General features: G+C 32.3%; 1 long non-coding RNA gene across 1 annotated transcript; it reads right to left on the bottom strand.

The window, feature by feature from the left end:
* Positions 1-1,833: 1,833 nt before the first annotated feature.
* LOC143059032 (uncharacterized) lies at positions 1,834-7,356 on the bottom strand. Its single transcript, XR_012973349.1, has 4 exons — positions 6,560-7,356; positions 5,278-5,462; positions 2,990-3,368; positions 1,834-2,127 (listed from the first exon to the last, which is right to left on the bottom strand). It is a non-coding gene; the product is annotated as an uncharacterized LOC143059032 (long non-coding RNA).
* Positions 7,357-9,014: the final 1,658 nt, after the last annotated feature.

The raw sequence follows: 9,014 nt of genomic DNA, 5'->3' as shown, positions 1-9,014 counted from the left end.
TGGTATGCATTGGTTTGATGTATTTAACACTACACGAAAAGGCAGATTTACAACAATTTGGGCAATGATGTAAATGTTTTCTGCCAGATATATTTGCGGACCTACTAATGTATATGTAAATGCATTATTTAGAACGTGTTCAAAGATATGCTAAAGATAACTATTTTATTTCCATATCTTTATTCATATTCCAAAGATATGTAAAGATAGGCCTTAGATTTGCATGCACTTTCCAGGATAGGAGATGTATGCAAAGTTCAAAATTTGCATAACTGTTTTACAGAGGTGTGGGGAGTTTTGAGGGACCGCGGTTTATAAAACTTTTACAACCAATGTAAATGCTGTCAAATGTTTATGTTATATTTGCAAACGTTTTTCGATATCGTTCATGCATGTAAAGAAATGTAATTTATTTACTAATACTTTCCATTATGATCATAGTTATTTTGACATTAATATTTGCAACATATCTTTAGAGACGTTTTTTTAACAAATATCTTTTGTAAATAAAAACAATCTCGTTTCCCGGCGACTCATACATGTAGCAGATAGTTTAGCCGTCTGATAACGGATTTTTGCCGTATTGCATTTATTTCTCGGAGTTCCGTAATTCTTGTTACTTTATTTTCTATGGATAAATTGACACAAAACAATAGCGGCAAATACTGCGTCAATTAATATCTAATATCTAATAGCTTTTAATGTTTTATACTACTGTTGCCTTTATTTAATGTATGTTACAGTTTAAATGTTGTATGGGTTTATTTTCGTATGACAAATAAAACGGATTAAGTTGTGTTGTATAGGGAATATTAAGCTTATTAATGATCAAAATTGGTGTTTGTCACACTCCTATATAACCAGTGGTTTTTTTTCTGACAAAACGGTTGGTTCAAAATTTTGAAGTTTTTATATTTTTGTTAAAGGGTCAAAGTAAATACTTTGTCAAAATTTAATTAAAATTAAACGAGCAAAATTAATTTTAGTGAAAGTGTTAGGTACCACCTTAAATAAATATTTTTGTATTGCTGCGACGGTTTAGTTGAAACTTTCCAAAATACTTTAAAAAAAGATTTGTAGGTCAATTAAATGGCGATCATTTCATGTCGGAACAGGGGTTAAACGCAGTTTAACCATCATTGGCATATCTAATATTTCCTGAATGACCGCGTCCCTAGGCACTTGTCACCTTAAATGAAATGAATCTACTATGAATGTTTTTCGTCCTCTTGAGTATAATATCTACACTTAACTGCTATCGTTTACATATTAGGAGTCCATCAATTTGTGTTTTATGTGTCGTATAAAACATTCAATTTACACAATTATCGTCGCAGGTGCTTAAAGGCCATGTTATTGTAAAAATGCATCAATTTAGAACTAAGAAGTCAATAACTGAATTACCAAATATTAATTAAATCCCTCGTCTTAATGGATCAGCTAGGCTAACGGAATAATTCCTTTATTGTCTCATATAAAACAAAAACACATGTTTTACAGGAGATCCCCAGAGAGATTTTGCAATTAAATATATATGTTAACTGTAACAGTATCAAAATGACCCTGTATTGCGTATATTTTATTAGCTATTTTTTTTTAAGTGAATAGATGGATTGTCGTGGCAACATATGTAACAGTGGTTTCAAGCATCCAAAAACTTGTTCTTAGTTTTAGGAATTAAATGGATGTACAATTCATTCAACCCGACGATGTCTGTTGTAACTTTAGTTCTCATTAAAATTCAAGGTGTTTCCATAGAATTCCTGAACACTTGTCTCTATCAACCCTATACATATAAGGATTAGGAACCCGGGCTACTCATGCTTAACAGTGTATGCTATCATAAGTTTAATACCTGACAATAATAAAATAAATTATGACAATATTTTAATATCTATACATTATATAATCCAATACTTTGTTAATCAGTTATTGGTGATCGTAAAAAGTCTTTAAGGTGAATATCACTAAACAGCCTGAGATCAATGAGTTTTCTGATTGTTCTTTCAAACAGACAAGATGAGTATTCTTTATGCAGGGACACCATGTTACATTTTAACGCAACACAAATGATTTCTTCCAGTTTTACCAGATGATTTACGTGGTCTTGGGGTACTCCTTGTCTATCTGTTAAAAGAGCATTAAAGAATTAATAGGTAAAGTATAATAATAAAACAACGACGGATATAGGGTATCTATCCATGACACCCAAAAAGTGCTTGCATAGCAAAGAAACACACCCTATCAAAATTGTCTATCTGTCAAAAGAACATTTATTGAATTAATAAGTTAATTTTTGAAGAACAAAGGATATGTGTGTCCTTCCGTCCTTACCTGAGACAACAGTTTAACATCACATCTTAGAAAGGCACACAGCAAAGAAATACACCAAATTCAGGAGGAAAAGCGCTTTTATTCTCAAAGTAACAGAATTGCCGTTAACACGATGGGAAAAAATCTAAACAACCCTAGCATTGCTGCAAGCTAACTTCATGGTAGCAATAGCCTGACATAACACCTTTAAAACATTTAAATAAGGATGTCAACAACTCTTCTTTTTAATTCAAAATCTTTCGAGACCTGTTTTAATTTCAGGACAATGATTTCGTTCGATGCCTTTACGTTAATGTACGAGAATTGTTTGTTACATATTTCATATATTTTATATTGAAATATTTGAAAAACTATATAATTTGTACGGATGTGTAGCTGAATTTGCTTACCCTACCGAAGCACATGACATTAATCCCAGAGTTTTGGTTGGATATGTGTTGCTCATTCAATAGTTCTCTATGTTGTGGTTTCTATATTACTGATACTCTTCTGTCCTTTTTTGTTTCGTTGTTTACCATTCGTTGTCAGTTAGTTATCGATTTAAGAGTTTAGATGTCGAATGAGAATATTTGTTCAGATCTGTACATTTATTATATTTCTAAATTAACAAAAGAGTTTAATGGTTCAAACATACGTGGGGATAACTCAAACATACCTGGGGATAACAAGACCATTGCTGCCAGAAGACATATTTCTTGATCAGTTAAATTCAGAAGTTTGAACGAAACAGCAGACCTGAAAATACTAGAAATCAGATGTCCTATTTCTCCTCCGTGAATAGAAAAATTTTTCATGGATGTATCAAGGTTGTATATTTCCCAGAATATGTCGGATTTACGTACAGAGTACCAATATGTATAGTAAATAACGGCCATTTCTAACAAGCATTGTTTGATTTGAATTTTCCTAAAATCATCTGGCAGTAATACAAAAGTACGTATGCAATTAGAAAAGTCTACAATGAAGATAACAAGATTGGTTGTGAATTCGGAGTATAAGTTCCGTAAGCTACCATCGGTTATTTGCTCTGGATTCTGTAATCATAAAAATAAAATTGTTAGTTTCTTTAAAAACAGGACAGATCATAAAACAAAACATGTCGAATTCATTTATAAGTACGACCAATACCATCATTAAAACATCTTTGCAATACTGTTATTATAACCATTACCTCATTACAGATATCGTGATTATAAGTTTGTACGTGAGACGTGTGATTTGTCTACAGAATTATCAGTGACGCTCGATTGGATTCGAAAAAGCAGGAACGGCCAAATACAGAAAGACGCTGAAGAGCAGTGAAGACCCAACATTCTAATAGAGTTCTACCAAATACGGCTAAATAATTACTTTCTGCTTGAGTAAATCGTTAGTATTTAAAACAAAAACAAATCTTAGTAATTAGTTAATTTGTTACTATGGCCATATCAATAATAATTCATGCTAACACAGAAGTGTTAACTAATATGTGTTTTCTTGCTTCTGTCCCAAGTTAGGAGCCTCTGGCCTTTGTTAGTCTTGTATTATTTTTAATTTTAGTTTCTTGTGTACAAGTTTAGAACTGCGTTCATTATCACTGAACTAGTATATATATTTATTTAGGGGACAGCTGAAGGACGCCTCCGGTGCTTGAATTTCTCGCTGCATTGAAGACATGTTGGTGACCTTTTGCTGTTTTCTGTTCTATGGTCGGGTTGTTGTCTCTTTGACACATTCCCCATTTCCATTCTCATTTTTTTTGTACAGAACAATTTATAAAATTGAAAATGAACTGGACTAACAGTACTCTCCAGTTTTTAATTATACTGAGAGACGAATGCAGTAAGTGGTTTAAATCATATGAATGTGTACGCTGTTCGTATATTAGTCAATACATCATTTACACTTCGGAGTTCGTTATATCCTTTAAAGTTAAGATTTTGAGTTAAAGTACTATCTCCTACACCATGCGGGTGGTCTTCTTTGTTAGAATAACTAATATTTTTATTTAAATATTTGTTCAATTGTTCTGTATGTCTGTGATGTATGTTTACACATTTCTGAATGTTGGGTCCCAATTCATGTCGCAATAGAATTTGACTGTATTGGTTGCTTATCCAACTGTGTCAATATAACGGAACTATTTACAAATCTCAAACAAGTTTACTATCTTTAAAACCAGAACAAACCATTCTTTTCTGAAAAAGGCTGTACCAAGTCAGGAAATTGGCTGCTTCTACTACTATTTCTGTTGATAAATGGCGTTCGGTTGTTATATTTTAGGAAATTTTCGAGTGTAATTTCAAATCAAGGTAATCTTATCGCATTTTATGAACAATTGTTTGATATGTGTTGTAAGGGAGACAATTTAAACAAACCTTGCCATCATTTAATCTGTTATTTTCTACATAATAAAATGAAGGTTCCCAGTAGGAAATTAACAGTTGTTATCCAGTCGTTGAATGTTTTTAAGCTTTTGATTTTTGCCATTTGATAAATGACTTTCTCATTTGATTTTTTCTAAGATTTTTTTTTTTTTTTTGTTATTTTACTTTTTATCAATATTAGTTTCTAACAATGACGAGTAATGGCAATTGTTATTTCAGCTAACATGATGAATTGTTCAAATCCATTTTCCCTGAAAGACTCTTAACCTTCATTTATTGAATAATTTATATTTTAATCAAAAGAGATCTTTAAAACAATGCTTTTCTATTCCATCAGTCAAACATGATTTAAATCGATTTTGCTTTTATTTCAATGTTTTTTTTTTTCATGAAGCTCTTCAATTTTTTCGGTTTTTTGAATCCATGGTACTCAAAATGCAGTTTTGAACGTTCTAATGAAGAATAATCCATGAAAGTGCTTCTGGCGCATGAACTTTATAAAGTGTTGTTTGCAGTTTTAAGATAAACGTTATATAAAGTTTAATCATCTTTGTATTGCAATATAAATAAAAAATACCTCAATTTTGGTAATTGTTTCTGACCGCTCGACAAATTTCTTGTGAGCCTTCTGAAATCCCGCCAAAATAATGTGTGATATAATCTTTAACTCTTTGAACACTGACTTTTGTTTACATGTAAATTTTCCACAAGTCAGTATTTTCATCGATAAGTCATATTTCCAAATCTTTACAAAGTAAATATCTGGAAAAAATCCGAAAATAGCAATTATGTAATAAGTATCCTAATACAAGCACATGAGTGATAATAATTATGAGTGAATTGTAAGCTGCTTTAATTTATTATAAACTAGCATGACAGGTAATAAGCATCCTAATACAATCACTTGAATGATAATCCATTATTTAGTGAATTGTAAACTGCTCTAACATAGTTATCAATTACTATGACAGATGATGCATGCATAGCAGAAAGTAAAAAGAAAATTACCTAACTTCGCGGAAAATATTAAGTTCTTGACAGAAATACTCTAAGCAAATGGCAAAATCAACAGCTCAAACACATGTAACGAATGTATGACAACTATCGTGTTCCTGACTTGGTTTTTCCTTAAATAGTGGATTGAACCTGGTTTTGTGCTAGCAAAACCTCTCACTTGTATGACAGTCGAATTCAATTTCATAATATTGACAAAGATTTGTGACAAAAAACAAACAGACATAATAAGTCACCATTTTCGCTAATATTCATGCGATTAGTTTTTGTGTGTAACCCTAGTTTGTCTCTTCCTTATGGTCAATATACGAAATTTCAACATCGGTTGAATATTGTCGCTTTAATCTCATCGAGTTTTAACATGTTTAAAGAATAGCTAACATCACACCTCATGATTGAACAGTCAACATTATCAATTATTTAACTGATATGCAGGTGTGTCAAATTATTTGCAACATTTGTTGCGGCCTTGGCTCGTTAGATACCAGTCGTCTGATATAGCGATTGTGTTCTTATCCCGATTTTGACATATAGACAGAATGTATACTCACATTAGCTACGATGGGAATTCACCCTCAGTCAAAATGACACAATCGTTAGAGGACACGAAAAAAAAGTTGTTTGAATCGAAAACTAAATGTAGAAAGTGGTATTTTTTGTAAATCCAGAATGCATCATTCCTAATTTACATAACTTTTACATCAATTATTGATCGAAAAATTATCTTGATAGCACCCGATTGATTTTGTTTTTTATTTCTATTTCACACGACAGACGGATGACAGAGGATAAAATAAAAGTAGTAAAATGAATGCTTCTTTAGAATAGGATTTTAGACAACTTGCCACAGTTTTCAAAGTAAACGCCCTCTTCTTTATTGATAGTTTTTCTTTTTTGCTTTTCTAGACTGCATGAATCTTTATTTGCTTTTTTAGGATTGGCTCGATTTTCACATGTTGTTGACGATACATTGTCTGTATATTTTCGCTTTGTTGTATTGACCAGGCTTTGTGAGTTATAAATTTGATTTGACTTCATTCTGCTAACATTTGTGCCATTCTTTTCGTTAAGCAAGTTGTCTAACTTTAGCACATGTTTTGATTCAGCAGCACTTTCTGCTAAATGTTTTTCAACCTTTACATTATCAAGATTAATGATAATAGAATTTCTTTTATGTTCACTTGTTTTTACTTTGTCATTATCGGGATCATCGGCTACGCAACTATCGATAACACAACATGTCTCGACACAGTCGTGACAACAACAGTTCTGAGCGCTATTCTTAACACTGACGTTTTCGACACGATAGGAAACTGAACTTTTTGGGACACTATTCCTAACACAGACGTGTTCGATACTACAGTTTATACAACCTTTCTGAGAAGCATTCTTTACTCTATCGTGCAAACCACCCTTTTCTACATGACTCTCGGAACAATTTTCATCGATAACAATGATATCGTCTCTCTTCGTAGCATTTTTTGTATCATCGAGTTTTCTCTTTGTATCGTTTATGGTAACATCACGCAAAGATTTCTGCTTAGTATCTTGATGTAACTTCTTTTCAGTTATGTTATAGAAACATCCGTCTTGGTATAAATCCAGGTCAATAACGGTTTCTGTTATATTCCGCATTTTCTGAATATCGCTATTCTCATTTGCCCCGTCTGTAATTTGAACTTTGTCGATAGTTATTTTAGATGTCTCATTCTGGTGATCTCCCAATGACTCTCTAAATATTCCAATTGAATCTACGTTTTGATCACGATTAACATTTTGTTTACTACGCATTCCAAAATTGACTTCAGTGTTTGTTATTATTTCGTCCTTTAACGCAGAGTCACGATTTTCTTCATCCAGTTCGTCCTTAAACGCAGAATCAAGTAGTCCGTGTATACCTTCTAAAACAGATCTGTTAAACTTGACTCGATTTTTGCGATCAGATAAATTCTCCTTAAACTTGGGAAATTGCTCAGATCTTCGTTGATCATTTTTCAAACCCTCTGATAGACTTCGGTGTAAAAATAATTCATTCGTTTTTGTAACGTTGTTTTCTGTGATATCATTGCTATAATTCTGAGGTTGAATTGATATAGTCGACGAAACATCAGGTATAGTATCGTTAACTAATGATTGAAATGTGTGTTGTTCTTCTGAATGTTCAAAGCAATTTTTTAGTTCACTTACTGTAGAATTTTGATTAGATACTAATGCTTTACATTTTGAATTATTTTCTGAAAAGTTATCTATTAGGGACGATTGATGTGTGTCCATTTCACCAACATTTTCGTCTGAGTTTGTAATTTTATTGTTTGTTGTCGATTGTTTGGGCACCAATTGATCAGATTTTGAATCACTGTTTGATAGTTCATCCGTTGAAGACATTTGATTGGTCAATAACAGAAAAGATTCTGACTCACTATTTGACAATTCGTCGATCAATGGCGTTTCATTGATGACTAACCCTTTCGATTCCGGGACATGTATTCCCATTTCGTCATAAAATGTAGTCGACACTAAATTAAGAATCATATCATGAACAGACTCGTCTTCTTTTGGCAAATATGACTTGTGTGATTTAGCTTTAGGAAAGTGATCGATACTTGTCGGAACATGTCGGATGTTTTCCTCGGTACATTCTTTTCGATTAGATTGTTGATATAGGTTAAATTCGATATCATCAAAGACGTACTCATATTGGTCACTGATTTCCATAATTGATTGTCCTGTCAAAACAGAAGAAAGTATTATAAACCTTACACGAGTAAACACAATTCTATATATAGTAAAATTGAGAATGGAAATGGAGAATGTGTCAAAGAGACAACAACCCGACCATAGAACAGACAACAGCAGAAGGTCACCAACAGGTCTTCAATGCAGCGAAAAATTCCCGCATCCGGAGGCGTCCTTTAGCTGGCCCCTTAATAAATATATAAATACCAATCTACCCAGCAATCAACCTTGAAATTTAACACCATAATGTTATGGTCAATATAACAAGCAATCAACCTTGAAATTCAACACAACAATGTAATGGTCAATCTATCAAGCAATCAACCTTGACATTCAACACAACAATGTAATGGTCAATATAACAAGAAATCAACCTTGACATTCAACAAAACAATGTAATGGTCAATATAACAAGAAATCAACCTTGACATTCAACACAACAATGTAAGGGTCAATATAACAAGCAATCATTCTTGAAATTCAACACAACAATGTAATGGTCAATGTAACAAGCAATCAACCTTGAAATTCAACACAACAATGTAATGGTCAATATAACAAGAA

The sequence above is a fragment of the Mytilus galloprovincialis genome, chromosome 14 (assembly GCF_965363235.1).
Source record: "Mytilus galloprovincialis chromosome 14, xbMytGall1.hap1.1, whole genome shotgun sequence".
Classification (NCBI taxonomy): domain Eukaryota; kingdom Metazoa; phylum Mollusca; class Bivalvia; order Mytilida; family Mytilidae; genus Mytilus; species Mytilus galloprovincialis.
This window is presented reverse-complemented; position numbering and strand designations above follow the sequence as displayed.